Below are 25,450 nucleotides of genomic sequence, written 5' to 3' on the forward strand. Positions count from 1 at the left end.
CCAAAGAAGAAATTGATGCCTTTGAATTATGGTGTTGGCAAAGAATATTGAATATTTCATGGACTGCCAGAAGAACAAAAAAAAACCTGTCTTGGAAGAAGTACAGCCAGAATGCTCCTTAGAAGAGAGGATGGCAAGACTTCTTCTCACTTAATTTGGACAAATTATCAGGAGGTACAAGTCCCTGGAGAAGGACATCATGCTTGGTAAAGTAGAGGTCAGTGAAAAAGAGGAAGACCCTCAATGAGATGGACTGACAGTGGCTGCAACAATGTGTTCAAATGTAGCAATGATTGTTAGGATGGCACAGGACCTGGCACCATTTTGTTCTGTTATACTTAGGGTCACTGTGAGTAGGAGCAAACTCAAAGGTACTTAACAACGACAGTGAAATGCAAATGAACTGGAGAGCCTAGTTAATAGAAATGTACCAATGTTATTTCCTTGATAATGACAAACATAAGACAATAATGTAAGAAGTTAACAATATGGACAGCTGGGTAAGGAATTTGCTATATTGTCACTCTGAGTTAGAATCGACTCAATGGCAACTGATTTTATATATATATATATTATATATATATTTGACTCAACAGCACTGGGTGTGTGTATATATATATATATATATACTCTCATTGCAACCATTCTTTAAATCTGAAATTATTCTATAACAAAAAGTTTACTTACATAAAAATATATGATTTTGAAAAGATGGACATACAAATGAAGTAATTAACAAACATTAACCATGTCTAAAAATCAATTTCTTTATATCCTTAATTATCTGGTAACGTAGAAACTTAAAGCATGGAGGAAATTCATGAGAAAGGCAAGAAAAATGACACCATTTCTGGGTAGAATTAAGAGAATTAATGTCTACGACCTTATGAATAATGTTATAGAGTAAGAGAGTTAGGGGACTTAGGGAAATACAAAATTTACAGTTAAAATTTAGAACTTGGAAAAGTACAGCTGAATCTAAAGTGATAAAAGAGTTTCACGTCTTTCTTTTCGGAGATGTTACAAATTAAACTAACGACCAGAAGACAATGTGAGTGTCTCTTCTGAATTTAATTTTCAAGTAATTACCTTTTTCCAGATGCCTACAAAAATTTATGTCACTCCAAGTAGATTTTAATTAGATATTCTGAAAGGATATCAGCAAAACAGTGGTTTCTAAGAGGTGAAATCATCTGAAAGTGTTTTCTGAGCCTCATCAACCCTCAACTCCATTCTAGGAGTGCAGTCACGTGATACACGGACTCAATCAGGAGGGTCACAATTTGGAGAACTAGACAACGGTGCATATGACTAAAGCAAGCCATCTTTTTTTAAGGACAATGTAACATATATGCACATATGTAATCATATTTCTCCTGAAAAATAAGGAATTTTCTTGGAACACTTTCATAAAACACTATCGTTGCATTTGCAGTAGGAGAAAATACCTGTCTTACCCCGCAGAAATCTCCGCTTAACCTTTAAAAGGAGCCCTTTAAAAAGATTGGGAAGAAAAGTGTCATATTTCTCACCCTTGGAAAGAAGGAACAAATGCATGCTGATGACAGGGGTTGGACTCAATTTTTTATAATATCACTGCAGTAACAACCTGAAGACGAAACTAAAGGAAGAGAGAGAGAGTGATAAAGGTTCTTAGCTGGAGAACTAACTTTATTTTTCTCCAATCCTTTCGTTCTAGAGAGGATGGAAATACTCTGACATTTGTAACAGCCACAACAATGGACTCAAACATATGAACAATCATGAAGATGGCACAAGACGGGGAATCATTTTGTCCTTTATACATGAGGTCGTGATGAGTTGGAGTTGACTCGAAGGCAACTAAGAAAAACACATTTGTGAAAACCAACTCCAATTTGACATAAACACCTCATTCAGTCCCCTGCAGAAATTACTCAGGTCTCACAGGAAAGAATTTTGACACAAATTAGACACTATTTCAAAATGACTCTGCCATTGTGTACCAGGAAGACATTGCAGTAAGTAAATCATTTCTCACTCAGTAGAAAGACTTTGTAAAAGGTGGTGGATTAAACAGAATGGGAAAGAGAAAACATAACTGTGATAGATGGTGCTCTCCATTTATAGTCCATAATGTAGCAGGTATATATTAGCCCAGGCATGATCAGCAGGAGCCCAGAGAGTAACTTCCTTGACCCAGGTGGTGGGTTGTTACCTGGTGGTGTCTTTCTGTAGTCCTTTATGTGAAGATACATAACAAGGAGTTGATGGACCCAGGGATGTTATTGGAATGAAAGAAAGGACTCCCAATACAGCATCACACAGCGAGGTGAGAAACAACAAGTGGTCACAACATTTCCAAGGCAATGAATTCAGTACTATAATTTTTGATCCTTCATACACTCTAGTTTCCTGAGTAGTCATTCCAGTGAAACGATAATTATATTTCAGATGGGCCTTTTCTTCTTGAAATGTGCTATGATCCTTTGAAAATATGTGGGGGTTACCACCTCACTCTCCCAGGCATTACCCCAGGCATTGAAGTCCAGGTGATCTGAATTGGAAAGTGGAAATGAAAATATACTTTTTGTCTGTTATGGAATTAGGGTGTGTGTATGACACACTTGCTGAGTACTGACTGGGAGATGTTTCCTATTCAAGATTTCCACGTAATGCTTCTACTTAAGTTCTGGAAATCGTGCTGACACTGATACCTGCTAAAAACCTTAAAAAAATAATAAAATCACTTGGAAATTAAAATTCAGTAAAAAACACAACACATACTCACAAGGTTAAAATCTCCATAGTAGTAAAACATTCAGCGTTAATACTCTGAAAATGAAAAGGGATGTGAACCTGGAAAAGTGTTTGATTTAACAAATAAATATAACTTTTGTCAAAAAGTATTTTAAGAAAAAAGAACAAGAAAAATGTTAGAGAAAGAACAAGGGGGAAAGAAGAAATGGTTTCAGATAAACCGCGGACTTTCTAATATTTGATTGTGTCAAATCATCATTTTTTAATAGTGTCGAGCCCTGTAATTAAGAGTATCACCTTGACAAAGATAGCGTCTCACATTGAGTAAACAGTATACTTATTTGATCATCAAACATTTGAACAGTATAACTTCACACACTTGATGATGTCTATTGTCTGATTTTAACCACTGATCTTATTTTATATTTAACTAATATTGATTCAGAAAAAAGCATTGTCATCCAGTCAGTTCCAATTCATAGCAAACATATAGGACAGAGTAGAACTGCCCCATAAGGTTTTTAAGAAGCAGCTGGCAGATTCAAATTGCTGACCTTTGGTTAGCAGGCAGATGCTTAACCACTGTGCAGCCACTATGCTTGGTAAAGTAGATGGTCGGCGAAAAAGAGGAAGAGCCTCAATGAGATGGATAGACTGTGGCTGCAACAATGGGCTCAAGCATAACAACAATTGTGACGATGGCATAGGACCAGTGTTTTGTTCTGTTGTACAAGGGTTGCTATGAGTTGGAAGAAGCTCGAAGGTACCTAAGAATAACCATACTGATTATTTACTACAGAATTCTTTAATATCCTGGATTAGGGGGTCTTGAAAACACAGAGATGCATCTGGAATTGCAAGCATCTTTGTGTTGAAGACGTTTTTCCTTATTTAATATTTTATATTTAATTGCATTTACTTGGATCTACAATCAACACCCACGGAAGCAGCAGTCAAGAAATCAAATTATGTATCGCATTGGGCAAATCTGCAGCAAAAGACCTCCTTGAAGTGTTAAAAAGTAAAATGTCACTTTGGGGACATCTCATCCAAGCCATGGTATTTTCAATTGACTGATATGCGTACGAATGTGAGTTAGGCAATGAATAAGGAAGGCCAAAGAAGAATTGATGCCTTTGAATTACGATGTTGGCAAAGAATATTGAATATACCTTGGACTGCCAGAAGAATGAACAAATTGGTCTTGGAAGAAGTATAGCCAGAATGCTCCTTAGAAGTGAGAATGGTGAGACTTTTTTTTAATGTACTTTGGACATGTTACCAGGAGGGATCAGTCCCTGGAGAAGGACATGATGTTCCCTAAGATAGAGGGCCAGCGAAAATGAGGAAGGCCCTCAACAAGATGGATTGACACAGTGGCTGCAACAATGGGATCAAGAATAACAATGATTGTGAGGATGGTGCAGGACCAGACAGGGTTCCATTCTGTTGTACACAGGGCCAGTATGAGTTGGAACCCACTTGAAGATACCTAAGAACTACCCCTAAATACATGATATATTCTATGAGATTAATATTTTTTAATGTCAATCACAAATGGTGCAAACACAGCAATGACTATGCGGATGGCACAGGACTGGGCAGTGTTTCATTCCATTGTTGTACATTTTTGTTGGAACTGACGTGATGGCACATAACAACAGTGACGTTCAATTACAAGTTATCTCTAAGTAGATCTTCTGGAAATAAAACGTGTATGACACCTCGGTTCTACCCACTTTCTGTTTAGAAGCTAGACAGTTACTACTCCCTTTTGTTTTTGCACACAGCCGTTCAGCTGAAATATTAAAAAATCATATCACACTATAGTTGGAAAAAAGAAGATTTAGAGAATGAACTTACGGAATGAATGAACTTAGAGTAACTGATTGCACTGTTAATAGAAAAAAATGGTCTTTTGTATTATGAATTAATAGAAGGTAATATGGAAAAGAATGGGAAATTTGGTATCATCTCAAATTTTCATCGATATTTTCCTTAATCACAACTTAAAAGTACCATCTCTTCTTCCCCCTGCCCCTCAGTTCATTTTCTAACCTTGCCTTTGATGTTCAGGGCTCCTAGCTAGTCATAAATATACTCGTTTCACTTTTTTGGGGGGGTCTTTGTTGCAAGAGGGCTCGCTGGAAGCTTCTGTCTATTCTGCCACCTTGGCCCCGCCCCCAAGATGTAAATATTTTTAACACCAACCTTGTTTAAATTAAATAATAATTGACTAATGTCGGTAGGTCAAACTTAGGTGGCAGTACAGAGGGAAGGGTTAGAGTACTAATATCATTATATTATAAAATGGATAATAGACTATCTAGATTAATGCATTAAAATTACAAATACATGCATATTATTTAAAGTTACAATGCTAACAAGGTCTTGTTCTTCTGGATGCCAGTTTTCCTTTTGGTAGCTATATTAAGCTATATTACACAATATATGTTCCATATTTAGTTTGAAGTACTCTCTACCCTCTCACATTTCCTAAATATTTTTTTACCTTAAGTGTGGATGGGGCCGAACTTGCCTGCAATCTGCCACTTCAAATTATTTTTGTACTTTTTCAGCCTATTTTGAATTTTATCCAGTGAATTAGATAATTTTTCTGAAGTTTATATTTTTATAAACATCATCAGTATTTTGAATGATTTAATTGTGAAATGTGGCCTTAAATTAAAAAAAAACACACACATAAAATAGAAAGGTACAGGTTAAAGGTTATTATAAAATAAAAACCAAGGTAGCCACCAGCTAAATAAAGAATGTAAGACATTGTCAGAACCCTTTCAGCACCTCACCCCTTAAACTTTCTTCTCTCTGAACTGTAGTATAATAATTTAGTATGTTTCCCATTTATTTGTTACCTCCAAAGTATACATTTCTAAATATCCCTGAACACTATTGTTTTGTTTAAGACACTTATATATGTAGATTCATGTGCAATTTATATTTTTACTCCTTGTTACTTTTTACTAAACGTCATGTTTGTGAGGCTGCTCTTTGTGCATTTTCATAGCTGTACAGTATTCCATTAGAGAAACATAAAACAATAAAAACAATACCTTTGTAAGTATTTCTGTTGTTTCAGGTTGGAGGCAATTAGGAATAAAGTGCTATTAACTTTTTGAGCCTGTCTTCTGTTGAGAATATAAGTGTAAAACGTATTAAGTTTTGAGTGGCAAATGTTCTTAAAACTGACCGTGCACATTTCCATTTCCTAGCTGAATGGGAATTACTCCACATCCTTGTAAACACTTGCATTTTAGTTTTTACACTTTGCAATTCTGTTGAGTGTGCATTTTAATTTATTTTTCATTCCTCTACCTACTAATAAGGTTCAACAAATTTTCATGTTTCTTTATGCTTATTGACTGTTTGGATGTTCTTTTATATGCCTATTGCAATAGGTTCCACTGCTATCCATAAAGTTTTCAGTGGCTCATTCTTTTCAATAGTAGACAGCCAGGTCCTTCTTCCTAATCCGTCTTAGTCTGGAAGATCAGCTGAAACCTGTTCACCTTGAGTGCCCTGCTGGTATTGGAATACCAATAGCATAGTTTCCAGCATCACAGCAACACAAAAGCCCCCACAGTGAGACAGACTGGCAGACAGATGGTGTTTTCACTGGTGTCGTATGCATGTGAAAGCTGGGCAATGGATAAGAAAGACTGAAGAAGAATTCATGCCTGTGCATTGTGGTGTTGAGGAAGAATATTGAATATACCATGGACTGCCAAAAGAATGAACAAATACATCTTGGAAGAAGTACAGCCAGAATGCTCCTTAGAAGCAAGAATGGTGAGACTGCATCTCACATACTTTGTACATGTTATAAGGAGGGATCAGTCCTTGGGGAAGGACATCATGCTTGGTAAAATAGAGGGTCAGTGAAAAAGAGGAAGACCCTCAGTGAAACGGATTGACACAGCGGCTGCAACAATGGGCTCAAACAGAGCAATGATTGTGAGGATGGCACAGGACCAAGCAGTGTTTCACTCTGTTGTACATAGGGTCTCTATGAGCCAGAACCAACCTAACAACAATGTTAAAATATGTGCACATTTTCAACTGGATTTTTGTTTTCACTTTTGGCGTATGGTAATATACAATATATTCTTGATATGAACTAATTTGCAGTTATGTAACATTTATAATTTCACTGTCTGTTGTTGGAAGAGTCCTGGTAGCTCAGTGGTTAAAGTGCTCAGCTGCTAACCAAAAAGTAGGTGATTTCAACCCATCAGGCTCTTCACAGGAAAAAGATGTGGCAGTCAGCTTCCATAAAGATTACAGCCTTGGAAACACTATGGGGCAAATCTGCTCTGTCCTACAGGGTTGCTGTGAGTCAGAATCAACTCTACAGTTGGGGATTTGATTTTGGTTTTTGGTTGTTGTTGGGTGGCATCAACTCTGACTCATAAGGATCCTATTTTAATGCTATATTAATGGCGCGTTTTGATGAAGTTAACAAAGACAGATGTACCAACCTTTTTTTAATTATTAGAATATTTAGTGTCCAATTTAAATCCTTCTCTACCCCCTTAATGACATGGATAGAGTCAAGCTTTTGTGAGCCAAAGTCTCACCATCCTTGCTTCTAAGGAGCATTCCGGCTATACTTCTTCTAAGACAGATTTGCTCTTTTTTCTGGCAGTACTTGGTATATGCAATATTCTTCCTGTTGGTATATTTTACCTGCCAATTTAGCCGATAACGCCAGGAAAATTTTAATTTACAAAGAAATCACACTAGATTTTTGAAGGCTGCAATAACTGAATGGGAATGAAGGCACCTATCTTAGACAAGGCAGAAAAAAAAAATGTAACACAGAGATAAAAATCTGATGTAAAGACAATAAATGTCCTCAAAGAGATAAGAAATAATATTGTAAATAAATAGTAGAAATAACCTGATTAAATTATGAATCAAGAAGAAATTGCAGGTTTGCACAAAGTAATGGTGAAAATAAAAATTCAATTGAGGAGCTAAATATCAAAATAGAAACAGCTGATGAGCAAATAAATGAGCTGGAAGATGATATTGAGAAACTCAGAAGTGATAATAATACAAAACATATTCAGGTAAAATTAAAAGACACGGAGGACAGAAGTAAAAGATACAACATTTTTGTGACAATGAAGAGTCCCCAATTATAAAATAGAAGTCCCAGAAGAAAAGAAGTATTCAATCTAAAGAGCCTTTAAAATTCTAAAGAGAATAAAAAAAAAAGAGAGAATAGATTTAAAAAAAAAAAAAACCTACACTGGGATATTAGATAGTAAACTTTAGTCCTGTTGGCTCAGTGGTTAACTACTACAGCTGCTAACCAAAAGGTTGACAGTTTGAATCCACCAGGCGCTCCTTGGACACCCTACGGGGCGGTTCTACTCTGTCCTATAGGATCACCATGAGTCAGAATTGACTTGATGGCAATGAGTTTTTGTTTTTTTTTTTTAAGTTTCTAAAACCTTCCAGAGACCAATTATGGATCCAAAATGAGTTTTAAATTAGATCTCTGAATAGTGATAGCTAAAAACAACAAAAATGATTTAGTACTTTTAAAGCAACTGAAGAGCAAAAATCAAGTGTTTGTATGTTTGAAATGTTTGAACACTTTGACAATAAGTCCAAAGGATTTTTCTGTTTACTCATTCTTAAGGAGCTCTAGTGTTTAATATGAGACAGACAGAGACACAGAGATTGTGCAAATTTCTGTATTCCACTCAAACAGATAACTGTTGTCAAACATTTTCAACTTGAATATCAAATAATATGTCTTCTGTACTTTTATCTAAGAGGTTGTTTAAATGGAGTCTCTGACATAAACTTAGAGAAGAAGAAAATGTACCATATTTTTACACAAATAACTTGCACCTTCTGCACTTGTTTGCCAACCACTCCCTACCCCACAGGTATTTTCATAAGCTCTCTATGCTAATTTTTTTCTTTTTTGTTTTTATAGTAACACGTAAAAAAAATTGGCATACTGGCACTTATGAAAATACCTTTCGAAGGGAGGAAGTGGTTGGCAAACAAAATATGGTAACTATGTGCAAGTCATCCTATAGCAGGTTGTTGTTTTTTAATGTCTAATTTAGTACCCACAAATAAGTCTTTGAATATATTCAAAAGATAGAAAAATATACATTCTTTGAGTAGATGCAATTTGATGATAAACTTTGGTTAACCTTACATAACGAGCAAAGTTTATCAAAGTTTTCACAAATGCAATGTTGGAAAACCATTAATCTACTTTCACTGAGGGCTAGTAATGTTGTGATCAAATGACAGCCACTAAATGTAAATTTTAGCCTTGTTCAAGATTGTTTTCCGCGAGTGTCAAGTTCATTTCCCTGTTCTGTTCACTTTCTTCTGATGATGGATATACCTTAATGTATGCGGAATGCTGGCACTTCCCAAATTGACTCTATTTACAAAAGTTGAATTTCTAAGCTATCTGTACTTGGCTTTTCTCTCCAATTCCAGCTTCTACTATCCCATTGCTTATACTGTATTTCCCTTCAATCATCTGTATTATTTTTCTCTTACATATTTATGAATTGAATTGGATGACAGTATGAGGGATTCTTTATGGAAGAGAGTGAGGAAAACTTGGAGCTCTTTCACAGAAACTATGCATTGTTCTTGGGCCTCTGTAGGCAAGAACAAATCTCTGATTATTAATATTTAGCTAATCAAAAATATAGATCATCCCAGCTAGCCACCTTCACAACTTAAATATTCACAAGTTGGATGAATTCTGTGTTCACAAAACTTCCAGGAGCTATTTTTATAACCCTGGCAATTTGAGAAAGAATAGTATTCAGCCTAAAGGAAGGAAAGCGTATATGGTTGTAGAGTCATTTTCTACCTTTACTTTCAAATCATTTCTCTTTCCCCTGAATACCAAAAGAAAAAGTAAAACCTTAATACTTTATATACATAAGTTACTGCCAAAATTCATACCATTGTTAACCTAGGGAAAAAGTCCCTTTCAGCAATATTAAAGCATTACATTTCAGGCCCTTTATGTTTGGCAGTATGTTGGCATACAGAATCATGGCAGTATGGAAAGTTTCTACTTCAGGAAAATCAGTGGTAAATTTGTAAACATTACTAAGTGTAAAATTATTTTTATTTTCTAATATAGCCACAGGAGAGATAGGATTTAAATTAATTAAAATGATTACATAAATGTATTCTTATGTGAAATCAAAGACTACCAATTTTATCCAGAGGCAAAAGAGGAAATTATTCCTAGTTTATTGTCATGTAATTAAACTCATAAATATATTTAACACCATTTCTCTGAATTCACAATAATATACTTTTCTCTGTTGTCATGCAGAATTTTAATATTACACATTTTGATTCTTGGAGGGGGAGAGAATTATATATGAGGAGGTAGGCCTAGTGATGACTGAGGCCAGATTTCATAACTCTGTCCTGGTAAAGACTATGTTTAAAAGCTCATGTTTACCTAACTTTTTAAGAAGGATCAATGGATTGCATAATTGCATCCTAGTTCAATGATTATGCAATATTGGATGGTAAAAATGGGAGGTTCATAAAATAAATTTAAAAGGGGTCATAAATAAATAAATGAAATTTTGGGTTGTTAGGCAGAAAAGTAGCCGAAAATGGTTGTAAGGAGAGCAGAGAAACAGACTTATTTCACTGTAGAATTCCCCTAAAGCCTCAAATTTGGTGACATCAGGTACCTCAGGAAGGAGGCATAGAAGAAAAGACTAATAAGGAGGGATTTTAAAATCAGTCAATCCCCAGATTCCATTACCATCTCTCCTATGCCTTTTACCCTCTACAGCAAAACAAAGGAGGTTTATTTTATGTAGAGAGTAAACCAAATGTTCTTTGAACATGGGAGATACTAGGCGAAGTTGAGGTGCCAAACACAAAATAGAGGGATTAAAACAACTCTGATACACCAAGTGCTAGAACTCTCAAGCCACTCCTCCAACAGCACTCCCACAATGCTGGCAGCCAGACCTATATAAATTTACATGTGGGGTTCTATATCCAAATGACCCAGCTGATTTCTCATCAAATATATGAACAATTCAATCCAAAAGTCCATTTTGAGATTCCATACTTGGAACCATGTTATGTTAAGTATTGTATTGGTCAGAGACTCAGGAGGAAACAAATGGTAAACTCACAGGAGGTTGTTGCAGATAGTTTAATGAAAGAACTCTTTACAGAATTATGACTATTCCTTAAAGAATTGAGTAAGAATTGTGAAAAACCCTGGAACTAACAACATCCATAGGTCTGGATGGGGAAAACAGGCACACAAGAACCGAATGAGAACTGACACTGTTAAAGGCAGAAAGGGGATCACAAGAGGGGACTATGGCCATATATAGATGAATCCAACCACTGTCAACAGTATGGCCCAGTAGGGAGGAAGAAATGAAAAAATACCCTAACTTTTCTCTACTGCATCCTTTCAATATCCTTCTGCTTATTTTCATTAGCTAAATCTAATTGACTCTAAGTCAACTAACTCAAAGGGATCCGTATTTAGGCCTATTCCAAAGAAAGGTGATCCAACAGAATGCAGAAATTATTGAACGGTTTTTTTTTTTTTTTTTTAATCAGTAATACCACACACAAGTAAAACTTTGCTGAAGGTCATTCAAAAGCAGCTGCAGCAATATATTGACGGTGAACTGCTAGAAATTCAAGCTGGATTCAGAAGAGGACATGGAACCAGGGTATTCATTGCTGATGTCAGGTGGATCCTGGCTGAAAGCAGAGAATACCAGAAAGATGTTTACCTGTGTTTTATTGACTATGCAAAGGCATTTGACTGTATGGATCGTAACAAATTATGGATAACATTGAGAAGAATGGAAATTCCAGACCACTTAATTGTGCTCATGAGGAACCGGTACCTGGAAGAAGAGGAAATTTTTTGAACAGAACCAGGGAATGCTATGTGGTTTAAAGTCAGGAAACGTGTGCATGAGGGTTGTATCTTTTCACCATATTTATTCAATATGTGTGCTGAGCAAATAATCCAAGAAACTGGACTATATGAAGAAGACTGGGACATCAGGATTGGAGGGAGACTCATTAACAACCTGTGTTACGCAGATGACACAACCTTGCTTGCTGAAAGTGAAGGGGACTTGAAGCACTTACTGATGAAGATGAAAGACCACAGCCTTCAGTATGGATTATACCTCAACATAAAGAAAACAAACATCCTCACAACTGGACCAATAAGCAACATCATGATAAACAGGGAAAAGAATAAAGATGTCAATGATTTCATTTTACTTGGATCCACAATCAACACCCATGAAAGCAGCAGTCAAGAAATCAAAGGATGCTTTGCAATTGGGCAAATCTGCTGCAAAAGAACTCTTTAAAGTGTTAAAAACCAAAGATGTCTCTTTAAGGATTAACATGCACAAGCAATGATGGTTTCAATCACCTTATATACATGATAAATATGGGCAATGAATACGGAATACCAAAGAAAAATTGACCCCTTTGAGTTCTGGTGTTAGCAAGGAATGTTGAATATACCATGGACTGCCAAAAGAATGGACAAATCTGTCTTGGAAGAAGTACAGTCAGAATGCTCTCTAAAGCTAAGATGACGGGACTTGATCTTACATAATTTGAGTAGGTTATCAGGAGGAATCATTCCCTGGAGAAGGACATCGTGCTTGGTAGAGTGGAGAGTCAGCAAAAGTGAGGAAGACCCTCAATGAGGTGGATTGACACAGTGGCTGCAACAATGGGCTCAAGCATAACAATGATCGTAAGGATGGTGCAGGATGGAAAAGTGTTTACTTCTGTTGAACACAGGGTCATTATGAGTCAGAACTGACACAACAGCACCTAACACAACAAAAACAAATCCAACTGGATGTTAAAGGGCAATGGAGTCTTTGTAATTAAGAACATACAGACCAACCTCCTGGGATATGGAGTAAAGCAGAAAAGGGTAGTGTCATAGGCTAGGTTCTCTAGAAGAGCAAAACCAGTGAAGCATATAGATAAATATATATAGAGAGAGAAGCGTCTCAAGGAAATGGCTCACACAATTGTGGAGGCTGGCAAATTCCAAATCCCAGGGTCATGCAGCAAGCTGGAGGCTTTGCCTGACTCATGTGGTTGTAGAGGCTAATGAAACCAAAATCTGCAGATCATGTGGCAGGCTACTCGCTCAGGGGGTTGCAGGAGCTGACCTTTCCGAAATCTGCAGGTCAGGCAGCAGGCTGATGGTTTCCCATCTCCCAAGAACTGGAGATCAGAGAATGGCAAATAGAATGCAGGATCAAGAGAGAGAAAGCTTTACCAGGACATTCATTTATATCATGGGTGCAGGTCACACTCCCAAGGAAACTCCTCTTTCAACTGATTGGCTGCTCACGTCAGATCACAAAATGGGAAGTGATACAGAGTGTCTCAAGTCCTAGCCAAGGTGACACATAACAGTGAAAGAGGCAGTATGGGAAAGCGGGTGTATGGGGTGTATAGGCCTAACATCCTGGACATTGTGGTATTGTTTTTACCTCACTTGCGCAGTTAATTTTTGCATACCCCAGTGATTTTACAGTTTCCCTCTTCCCCCCACCACTTATCTTTTCCATGATCGTATAAAGTTTGAAATTAAGGCATGTTCCTCTTTGAGAAATAGAGCAAAAAGTGATAAATCTGGAGGAGAGAGAGAGACTAAATGAAGGGCCAGTCTGGTGACTGGAACTATGATGACATCAGAGGGTGTTTAAGAACACTCCAGAAGGTCAACACGTTTGGAACACAGTCATCTTGACCACCTCAGAGGGGAACTGATGAATTTCTTGAGCTCTTCAGTCTCAAAACCTGTTCCTATAAAACCCTCCAGATGGCCTCCAGGAGACAGACAGATTTTGGAGGAGGCCATTCCCCTCTGTCTCTTGTATATGGGTATACAATAAAGACCCTCTTTCTGCTCACCTCACCCCTGTCTCAGTAATGGCTTCTGCAGCAGACGGCTTGAATCCGTACTTTGCAGTAACAACACTAACCATCACAGTCTACCCCTTGTCAGCTTGGCTCCTATACACACCTCCTTAAACCATACATAATCTCTAAATAAAGACAATTACAGAGCCATACTTGCACATAACATGATACAATTAACATGCATACAACTGAAAATGCACTAGCCCCATTTACATGTTATATTTTATAATGAATAATGGGATAAGTGAAAACAAAAATATTTACTATATACATATATACAGGAAACCCTGGTGGCTGCTAACTAAAAGGTCGAAAGTTAGAATCCACGAGGCACTCCTTGGAGACCATATGGGGCACTTCTATTCTGTCCTACAGGGTCATTATGAGTCAGATCGACTCGATATTAACAAGTTTTGTGTGTGTGTGTGTGTACACACAAACATAACAAAGTAAGGAAGAAATGTTCATAATGGTTACATTCCTTATATCTGCAACTTGTCGTGTAGTCATAGCTGGTATTTAGAACTATGTTCTTCCATTACCCATTCCGTATTCTCTTTGCCCTCAGCCAGCACCTCAGTTGGTCTTAATCCTTTTCCTGGTGGGGTGACCCAAACCTTCATTCCTGAAGGTTCTGAGCCATTAGTAGTCATGTCAGAATTGGGTTGCTGTAACTTTCTATTGACTTTAATCATGGGACATGGTAGTTCTAAGAGATTCTTAAGGGATCTCCTTTATGCCAGACATATTCTTCTTTACCTTCATCATGTAATATCAATCTACTTTCTCCTTGGTAATTATGATCAATCACACCACCAATATGGTAACTCCCTTCTTTGTTTGTTGATCCAGGGACATGAGGAGCTTTAAGTGGCCAGGTGAAATTCTTAAATTCCAGTTCAACAGAATAAGTGTTCTGTCTTCTGTTGGGAGCATTATTCCCTTTAGAACTAAAACCTCTAGGGAATAGAAGGGAAAGAGAGAAAAGAAGAGACAGCTGAGGGGTGTAGAGGTAAGGGAAATGAGTGAAGAGAAGACAGAAGAAGGAAGTAAAAGACAAGAGAAAGAGGATGGAAACTAAAGGAAGGAGAAGAAAGGACAGGATATTGTACGTTATAAAGTACCTTTATCTCTGTATCTTAACCTCTATTGTCATTGTTGTTAGGTGCCACTGAGTCAGTTCTAACTCATAGAGACCCTGTTTACAACAGAATGAAACACTGCCTGTTTCTACACCACCCACAACAATGGTTGTTATGTCTGAGCCCATTGTTGCAGCCATTGTGTCAATCCATCTTGTCCAGGGTCATCTTCTTTTACATGGACCCTGTACCTTACTGTCACCAGAATAAGGTTCTTGCCTCTCACTAGTCAAGAATGAGCAGGTAAGGCATGTAGTTTTCCACATGAGCAAACCTTTATGGAAGAGGCTTGCAAGAAGGGCCTAGTACAACGCTTACCCTCACCTCACAGAACAAAAGACAGGCCTGAGTTTTTAAAAGTTCTTGGGCAGGAAAAGATTCAAGTTTATTTACAGGCAGGGACAGACATATGTTAACTAAGGTGTGCATGCAGCAGCTTTCCAAGATGGCTCCTGTCTTGCCAGGCTCTGGGATTCGTAGCAGGACTTATTATAGGGTGTCATGCCTGCACAGTCTCTTGCTCTCCGGGTTTGATTCCTCAGCTGGAGCTTTAGCCCCTCACTGCCCCTGGTGGAAGGTCACACAGTGGTCACAGGTGGATGTTCTGCGCGTGTCCCTGGGCCTAGTTTTCTCCAGCTGCTTCTGAAAAGTAACCTTAAAGAAGTTTGTGGGCTATTTTTAGATACCCTGCCCCATTGTTCTGGGGAATGGCCTTGCTTCTGCACCCTGATCTATTTCTTGTTACTTTGCTGATTTGGGGGCCCCTCTGTTCCTTGTCTTACTAAGTCTCTAGCTTCCACACTCAACCCCCTATTACCTCTCTTATAATACAGTCTACTTCTCTTTTACTGCTTTTACACACCAGTCTCTTTGCTATTTCTCAAACAAGCGCCCTCTAATCTCGGGGTCTTTCACTCCCTGTCTTACTACCAAGCATGATGTCTTTCTCCAGGTACTGGTACCGCCTGATAACATGTCCAAAGTATAAAAGACAAAGTGTCACCATCCTTGTTTCTAAGGAGCATTCTGGCTGTACTTCTTCCAAGGCAGATTTGTTTGTTTTTCTGGCAGTCCATGGTATATTCAATATTCTTTGCCAATGCCATAATTCAAAGGCATCAATTCTTCAGTCTTCTCTTATTCATTGTCCAGCTTTCTCATGCATATGAGGTGGCTGAAAATATGGCTTGGGTAAGGCACACCTTAGTCCTCAAAGTGACATTTTTGCTTTTTAACACGTTAAGAAGGTCTTTTGTAGCAGATTTGCCCAGTGCAATTCGCCATTTGATTTCTTGACTGCTGATTTCATGGACATTGATCGTGGATCCAAGTAAAATGAAATCCTTGACCACTTCAATATTTTCTCCATTTATCATGCTGCTCCTTAACTATATTTATATCTCTCCAGTATAATCTCTCCCCTCAATAAGCTGAAAACAATTTAATTTTTGTATAAAAATATGATTCTTTTTTCCCTGGAAAACTTTATTTTTGTTTACTTATTTTGACACATAGCCTCATTCAAAATGATTTGGTTGGACAATACAAAGGTATGACACTTGTGAGTTTTATAAAATGCAGTTCTGCATTAAAAAAGGAAGGAAAAAAAGTTACAGTTTTTAAAAAAATACCTTTACTCTCCAAATACCATGACCCCTTTGTTGACAAAGATTATAAATTTGAATAAACATTCAATGAACATGCCCAGAAGCAATCTATGAATTACCTGTTCTGGATATTTCATACGAATCCTTAGAGATAGAAAGCAGATTGGTGGTTGCCAGGAACTGGGGGCAGGGCAAATAAGGAGTAACTGCTTAACTAGTGTAAATTTTTCTTTGGAATGATGGAAATGTTTTGGAACTAAATAGAATTGGTGATTGCACAACACTATGAATGTACTAAATGCTATTAAATTGTACACTCAAAAATGGTTAATTTTATGTTAAGTGAATTTGCTCTCAATAAAAGTTATAAAAATTGATTTATAAACAGTTTTTTAGTTCTTTTTAAAAATATTTTATTGTGGTTTTGGAAAAAATTTATATAGCAAATTAGGTTCTCAGCTAGCAATTTCTACACACATTATTCCTCACGTGTTTGTCAGTTTCTCGTACTGTGGTGGCTTTCCTGTTGCTGTGATGCTGGAAGCTCTGCCACCAGTGTTCAAATACAGCAGGGTCACTGTCATAGATTGAATTACGTCCCCCCAAAAAAGAGGTGTATCTATTTGGCTGGGCCATGATTTCCAGTATTGTGTGATTGTCCTCCATTTTGTTATTGTAATTTTATGTTAAAGAGGGTTAGGGTGTGATTATAACAGCCTTACCCAAGTTACATTCCTAATCCAATGTAGTTTTCCTGGGATGTGGCCTGTATCATCTTTTATCTCTCAAGAGATAAAAAGGAAAGGGAACCAAACACAGAGTTAGGGACCTCATACCACCAAGAAAGCAGTGCTAGGAGCAGAGCGCATCCTTTGGACACCAGGTCCCTGTGCAGAGAAGCTCCTAGTCCGGGGAAAGATTGAAGAGCAGGCGGACAGAGACAGAAAGCTTCCCCTGGAGCTGACGCTCTGTATTTGGACTTTGGAGAAGCAGAGCATCTGGTTCTCCTTCCTAGTCTGTCTTAGTCTGGAAGCTCAGCTGAAACCTGCCCACCATGGGTGACTGTCTTAGTTATCTAGTGCTACTATAACAGAGATGCCACAAGTGGATCGTTTTAACAAAGAGAAGTTAACTTCCTCACAGTTACTGTCAGTGATAGAATAATATTCATATGCCCACAAAGACTAGTAATATGACTAATATTCCAATTTACACACTAATCATTAAGGCCAAAGGTGAAGAAATTGAAGATATTTACCAACTTCTGCAGCCTGAAAATGATAAAACATGAGATCGGATTGCATTGATAATTACTGGCGATTGGAATGTGAAAGCTGGCAATAAAGAAGAATCAGTAGTTGGAGAACATGGCCTTGGTAATAGAAACAATGCCAGAGATTACCTGACAGAATTTTTGCAAAACCAATAAATTCTTCATTGCAAATGCCTTTTTCGACAACATAAACTGCGACTATAAGTGTGGACCTCACCAGATGGAATGCACAGGAATCAAATCAACTTCCTCTGTGGAAAGAGGCAACGGAAAAGCTGAATGTGATATGTCAGAAAAAGGCCAGGGGCTGACTTCAGGACAGATCATCAATTGTTCATATGAAAGTTCAAATTGAAGGTGAGGAAAATTAGAACAACTCCATGAGAGCCAAAGTATGATCTTGAGTATACCTCAAATGAATTTAGAGACCACCTTGAACATAGATTTGACACACTCAACACTAATGACCAAAGACCAGAAAAATTGTGGAATGACATCAAAGATGTTGTACATGAAGAAAAAGATAATTAAAAATATAGGAAAGAAAGAAAAGACTAAAATGGATGTCAGGAGAAAGTCTGAAACTTGCTTTTGAATGTTGAGTAGCTAAAAGCTAATGGGAGAAATGACAAAGTAAAAGAGCTGATCAGATGATTTCAAAAGTCAGCTCGAGAAGAAAAACTAAATTATTATAACGACATGTGCAAAGGTCTGGAGTTAGAAAACCAAATGGGAAGAACATGCTAGGCATTTCTCAAGCTAAAAGAGTAGATGAAAAAATTCAAACCTTGAGTTTCAATAGTGAAGTATTCTATGGGCAAAATACTGAACCAGGCAGCAAGCTTCAAAAGAAGATGAAGGAATTCATGGAGTCAGTGTACTAGAAAGCATTAGTCAAAGTTCAGTTGTTTTAGGAGGTAGCATGTGATCAAGAACCAATGGTCCTGGAGGGAGAAGTCCAAGCTGCATTGAAGGCATTGGCAAAAAACAAGGCTCCAGGAATTGACGGAATACCAATTGCAATGTTCACCAAATGGATGCAGAGCTGGAAGGGCTCAATCACCTATGCCAAGGAATTTGGAAGACATCTACCTTGCCCAACGATGGGAAGAGATCCATATTTATGCCTATTCCAAAGAAAGGTGACCCAACTGAAATTATTGAACAATATCATTAGTATCACACACAAGTAAAACTTTCCTGAAGATCATTCAAAAGTTGTTGCAGCAGTACATCAATGGGAAACTGCCAGAAATTCAAGCTGAATTCAGAAGAGGATATGGAATGAGGGATATCCTTGCTGATGTCAGGTGGATCCTGGTTTAAAACAAAAAATATCAGAAAGATATTTACCTGTGTTTTGTTGACTATGTAAAGGCATTTGACTGTATGGATCATAACAAATTATGGATAACATTGTGAAGAATAGGAATTCCAGAACACTCAACTGTGCTCATGAGGAACCTGTACATAGACCAAGAGATAATCATGTAAACAGAACAAGGGGATACTTAAAGTCAGAAAAGGTATGCATCAGGGTTGTACCCTTTCAGGATACTTATTCAATCTGTACGCCAAACAAATAATCCTACAAGCTGGACTATATGAACAAGAATGGGACTTCAGGATTGGAGGAAGACTCATTAACAACCTCCATTATGGAGATGACACAACTTTCTTTACTGAAAGTGAAGAGGACTTGAAGACTACAGACTTCAGTATGAATTATACCTCAGCATAAAGAAAACAAAGATCCTCACAACTGGACTAATAAGCAACATCATGATAAATAGAGAAAAGATTTAAATTGTCAAGAATTTCATTTTACTTAGATCCACAATGCACATCCATGGAAGCAGCAGTCAAAAAATTAAAAGACTCATTGCATTGGGCAAGTCTGCTGCAAAAGACCTCTTTAAAGTGTTAAAAAGCAAATATGTCACTTTGAACATTTAGGTGTGCCTGACCCAAGCCATGTTGTTTTCAATAGCCTCATATATATGTGAAGCCTACACAATGAATAAGGAAGATCAAAGAAGAATTAATGCCTTTGAATTATCGTGCTGGTGAAGAATATTGAACATACCATGGACTACCAGAAGAAGGAACAAATCTGTCTTGGAAGAAGTACAACCAGAATGCTCCTTAGAAGTGAGGATTTCAAGACATTGTCTCACCTACCTTAGACATGTTATCAAGAGGAACCAGTCCCTGGAGAAGGATATCATGCTTATTAAAGTAGAGGGTCAGCAAAAAAAGAGTAGGGCCTTCAAGGAGATGGATTGACACAGTTGCTGCAACAATGGGTTCAGGCGTAACAACAACGATGTGGAGGGCGCAGGACCAGGCAGTGTTTAGTTCTGTTGTACATAGAGTCACTGTGAGTCACAACTGATTCAACAGCACCTAACAACAATAACATACAAATTATTTGGTGACATTGGCTACACTCCTCACAATGTGTCAGCATTCTTATTATTTCTATTCTGGTTTTTCTGTTTCTTTAAGTTACCTTCCTTATGTCCCCCTTACCTTCACATCTTTGGTCTAGGGTAAATGTTTACCGTTAGTTCTCTTTTAGATGATTATTTAGAGGAGCTCAGTACTTACAGATAACATTATTTATTTTATAAGCTGCACTGTCTTTTTGCTGACACATGACCTCTGGGAGTGTTTTGAGTTCCAAGTCTAAATGCAATCTCAGAGTGGTAGTTTCAGGGGTTCCTGTAGTCTCTACCAGTCCAATAAGTGTAGACTTACTAGGAATTTGAGTTTTGTTTTACACATTTTTTTCTCCGTTCTATATGGGACCATCTGTTGTGTCCCTAGTTGAAAAAGTCAGTAGTGGTAGTTATGTACCATCTAGTTTTCTGGTCTTAAGGTAGGTGAGGTGGTGGTTCATACAGACTATTAGTCTTATAGATTAGTTTCTTCTTGAGTCTTTGGTTTCTTTCCTTCTCTTTTGCTCCAGATGAATAGAGACTGATAGTTGTATCTTAGATATCTATACACAAGCTTTTAAGACCCTAGACATTACTCACCAAACTAGGATGTAGAAAAATGTCTTTATGAGCTATGTTACCCCAATTGGCCAAGTTGCACACTAGACTATGATCCAAAGCCCTCAAACCCAGTAACTCAATCCAGCAAGGTATTTGGTCTTGTCTAGGACGTGGAACCAGGGATATCATTGTGGGTGGATCCTGGCTGAAAGCAGAGAATACCAGAAGGATGTTTACCTGTGTTTTGACTATGCAAAGGCATTTGACTGTGTGGATCATAAGAAACTATGGGTAACATTGAAAAGAATGGGAATTCCAGAACATTTAATTGAGCTCATGAGGAACCATTACATAGATGAAGAGGCAGTTGTTCGGACATGACAAGGGGATACTGATTGGTTTAAAGTCAGGAAAGGTGTGCGTCAGGGTTGTATTCTTTCACCATACCTATTTAATCTGTATGCTGAACAAATAATATGAGAATCTGGGCTATATGAAGAGGAATGGAGCAGCGGGATTGGAGAAAGACTCATTAACAACCTGCATTATGCAGATGACACAACCTTGCTTGCTGAAAGTGAAGAGGACTTGAAGCACTTACTAGTGAAGATGAAAGACCACAGCCTTCAGTATGGATTGCACCTCAACATAAAGAAAACAAAAATCCTCACAACTGGACCAATGAGCAACACCATGGTAAACAGAGAAAAGAATTAAGTTGTCAAGGATTTCATTTTACTTGGATCCACAATCAACAGCCATGGAAGCAGCAGCCAAGAAATCAAAAGAAGCATTGCATTGGGTAAATCTGCTACAAGGGACTTCTTCAAAGTGTTGAAGAGCAAAGATGTCACCCTGAAGACTAAGGCGTGCCTGACCCATGCCATGGTCTTTTCAATCACATCATATGCATGTGAAAGCTGGACAATGAATAAGGAAGACAGAAGAAGAGTTGATGGCTTTGAATTGTGGTGTTGGTGAAGAATATTGAATATACCATGGACTGCCAAAAGAACAAACAAATCTGTCTTGAAAGAAGTGCAGCTAGAATGCTCCTTAGAAGCAAGGATGGTGAGACTGCATCTTACATACTTTGGGCATGTTGTCAGGAGGGATCAGTCCCTGGAGAAAGACATCATGCTTGGCAGAGTACAGGGTCAGAGGAAAAGAGGAAGACTCTCAACGAGGTGGATCGGCACAGTGGCTGCAACAATGGGCTCAAGCATAACAACGATTGTAAGGATGGCTCAGGAGTGGGCAGCGTTTCATTCTGCTGTGCACAGGGTCACTACGAGTTGCAACCGACTCAATGGCACCTAACAACAACAACAACAGGAAGTATCCATGTCCAGGAAGTATTCAAGTATCATGTCTAGTATTTATGTCTAAGAAATAAAGCCACCTATGTGCTTCATTTTAAATTATGTGCTTCATTTTAAATATGAATATATATGCAGCTCAAACAAACCTGTATATAGTTTTGCCTACAGAAACATCTATATATTCCCACCTGTGTATTTATATGTGCTTGTAGTTGTTGTTGTTAGGTGCCGTTGAGTCAGTTCTTACTCATACCGACCCTATGTACAACAGAAAGATACACTGACCAGTCCTGAGGCATCCTCCTAGTCATTGTTATGCTTAAGTCCATTGTTGCAGCCACTGTGTCAATCCATCACATTGAGGATCTTCCTCTTTTACTCTGACCCTCTACTTTACCAAGCATGATGTACTTCTTCAGGGCCTGATCCCTCCTGACAACATGTCCAAAAAATTCTCAAAAGCCTTACCATCCTTGCTTCTAAAGAGCATTCTGGCTGCACTTTTTCCAAGACAGATTTGTTCATCCTTTTGGCAGTCCGTGGTATATTCAATGTTCTTCTCCAACTCCATAATTCAAAGGCATAAATTTGTCTTCAGTCTTCCTTACTCATCCTCCAGCTTTCACCTCCATAGGAGGCTATTGCAAACACGATGGCTTGGGTCAGGCACACCTTGATCTTCAAGGTGACACCTTTGCTTTTCAACACTTTAAAGAGGTCTTTTGTAGCAGATTTGCCCAAAGCAATGCATCTTTTGATCTCTCGACTATTGTTTCCACAGGTGTGGATTGTGGATCCTAGTAAAATGAAATCCTTGACGACTTCATTCTTTTTATCATGATGCTGCTTATTGGTCCAGTTGTGAGAAAATTTTTTTTTTCTTTATGTTGAGGTGTAATCCATACTGAAGGCTGTGATCTTTGATCTTCATCAGTAATGCTTCAAGTCATCTTCACTTTCAACAAGAAATGTTTTATCATCTGCACAACTCAGGTTGTTAATGAGTCTTCCTCTAATTCTGATGCCCCACTCTTCTTCATATAGTACAGCTTCTCGCATTATTTGCTCAGCATACATACTGAATAGGTATGCTGAAAAGATAAAACCGTGATGCACACCTTTCCTGACGTTAATCCATGCAGTATCGCCTTCTTCTGTTCAAACAACTCCCTCTTGACCTACATACAAGTTTCTCATGAGCATAATTGAGTGTTCTGGAATTTCCATTCTTCACAATGTCATCCATAATTTGTTATGATCCACACAGTCAAATGTCTTAGTATAGTCATAAAACACAGGTAAACATCTTTCTGGTATTCTCTGCTTTCAGCCAGGATCCATCTGACATCAGCAATGATGCCCCTGGTTCCATGGCCTCTTCTGAATCTGGCTTGAATTTCTGACAATTCCCTGTCGATATAATACTGCAGCCGTTTTTTAACCATCTTCAGCAAAATTGTACTTGCATGTGATATTAACGATGTTATGTTGTTGTTGTTAGGTGCCATTGACTTGGTTCCAACTCACAGTGACCCTATGCACAACAGAACAAAACACTGCCCGGTCCTGAGCCATCCTCACAATCATTGTTATGCTTGAGCTCATTGTTGCAGCCACTGTGTCAGTCCACCTTGTTCAAGGTCTTCCTCTTTAACCCAGTGACCCTGTACTCTGTCAAGCGTGATGCCCTTCTCCAGGGACTGATCCCTCCTGACAACATGCCCAAAGTATGTAAGATGCAGTCTCGCCATCCTTGCCTCTAAGGAGCATTCTGGCTAGACTTCTAAGACAGATTTGTTCGTTCTTTTGGCAGTCCATGGTATATTCAATATTCTTCGCCAATGCCACAATTCAAAGCCATCAACTCTTCTTCGGTCTTCCTTATTCATTGTCCAGCTTTCACATGCATATGATATGATTGAAAATACCATGGCATGGGTCAGGTGCACCTTAGTCTTCAAGGTGGCATCTTTGCTCTTCAACACTTTGAAGAGGTCCTTTGCAGCAGATTTACTCAATGCAGTGCGTCTTTTGATTTCTTGGCTGCTGCTTCCATGGCTGTTGATTGTGGATCCAAGTAAAATGAAATCCTTGACAACATCAATCCTTTCTCCTTTTATCACGATGTTGCTCATTGGTCCAGTCATGAGGATTTTTGTTTTCTTTATGTTGAGGTGCAATCCATACTGAAGGCTGTGGTCTTTGATCTTCATTAGTGAGTGCTTCAAGTTCTCTTCACTTTCAGCAAGCAAGGTTGTGTCATCTGCATAACCCAGGTTGTTAATGAGTCTTCTCTAATCCTGATGCCCTGTTCTTCTTCATATAGTCCAGCTTCTTGGATTATTTGCTCAGCATACAGATTAAATAGGTATGGTGAAAGAATACAACCCTGATGCACACCTTTCCTGACTTTAAACCAATTAGTATCCCCTTGTTCTGTCTGAACAACTGCCTCTTGATCTATATAAAGGTTCCTCATGGGCACAGTTTAGTGTTCTGGAATTCCCATTCTTCGCAATGTTATCCATAATTTGTTATGATCCACACAGTTGAATGTCTTTGCATAGTCAATAAAACAGAGGTAAACATCCTTTGGCAATCTCTACTTTCAGCCAGGATCCATCTGACATCAGCAATGATATCCCTGGTTCCACATTCTCTTCTGAATCCTGCCTGAATTTCTGGCAGTTCCCAGCTGATATACTGCTGCAGCCGTTTTTGAATGATCTTCAGCAAAATTTTGCTTGAGTGTGATATTAATGATATTGTTCTATAATTTCCACATTTGGTTGGATCACCTTTCTTGGGAATATGCATAAATATGGATCTCTTCCAGTCATTTGGCCAAGAAGCAGACTTCTGTATTTCTTGGCATAGACGAGTGAGCACCTCCAGTGCTGCATCTGTCTCTTGAAACATCTCAATTGATATTCCATCAATTCCAGGAGCCTTGTTTTTCGCCAATGCCTTCAGAGCAGCTTGGACTTCTTCCTTCAGTACCATCAGTTCCTGATCATATGCCACCTCTTGAAATGGTTGAACATCGACTAATTCTTTTCGGTATAATGACTTTGTGTGTTCCTCCCATGTTCATTTGATGCTTCCTGCATCATTTAATATTTTCCCCATAGAATCCTTCACTATCACAACTTGAGGGTTGAACTTTTTCTTCAGTTCTTTCAGCTTGAGAATCTCCAAGCGTGTTCTTCCCTTTTGGCTTTCCATCTCCACCTCTTTGCAGATGTCATTATAATACTTTACTTTGTCTTCTCGAGCCACCCTTTGAAATCTTCTGTTCAGTTCTTTTACTTCATCAATTCTTCCTTTTGCTTTAGCTGCTCAACGTTCGAGAGCAAGTTTCAGAGTCTCC

Source organism: Elephas maximus, chromosome 2, assembly GCF_024166365.1.
Source record: "Elephas maximus indicus isolate mEleMax1 chromosome 2, mEleMax1 primary haplotype, whole genome shotgun sequence".
NCBI classification, from domain to species: domain Eukaryota; kingdom Metazoa; phylum Chordata; class Mammalia; order Proboscidea; family Elephantidae; genus Elephas; species Elephas maximus.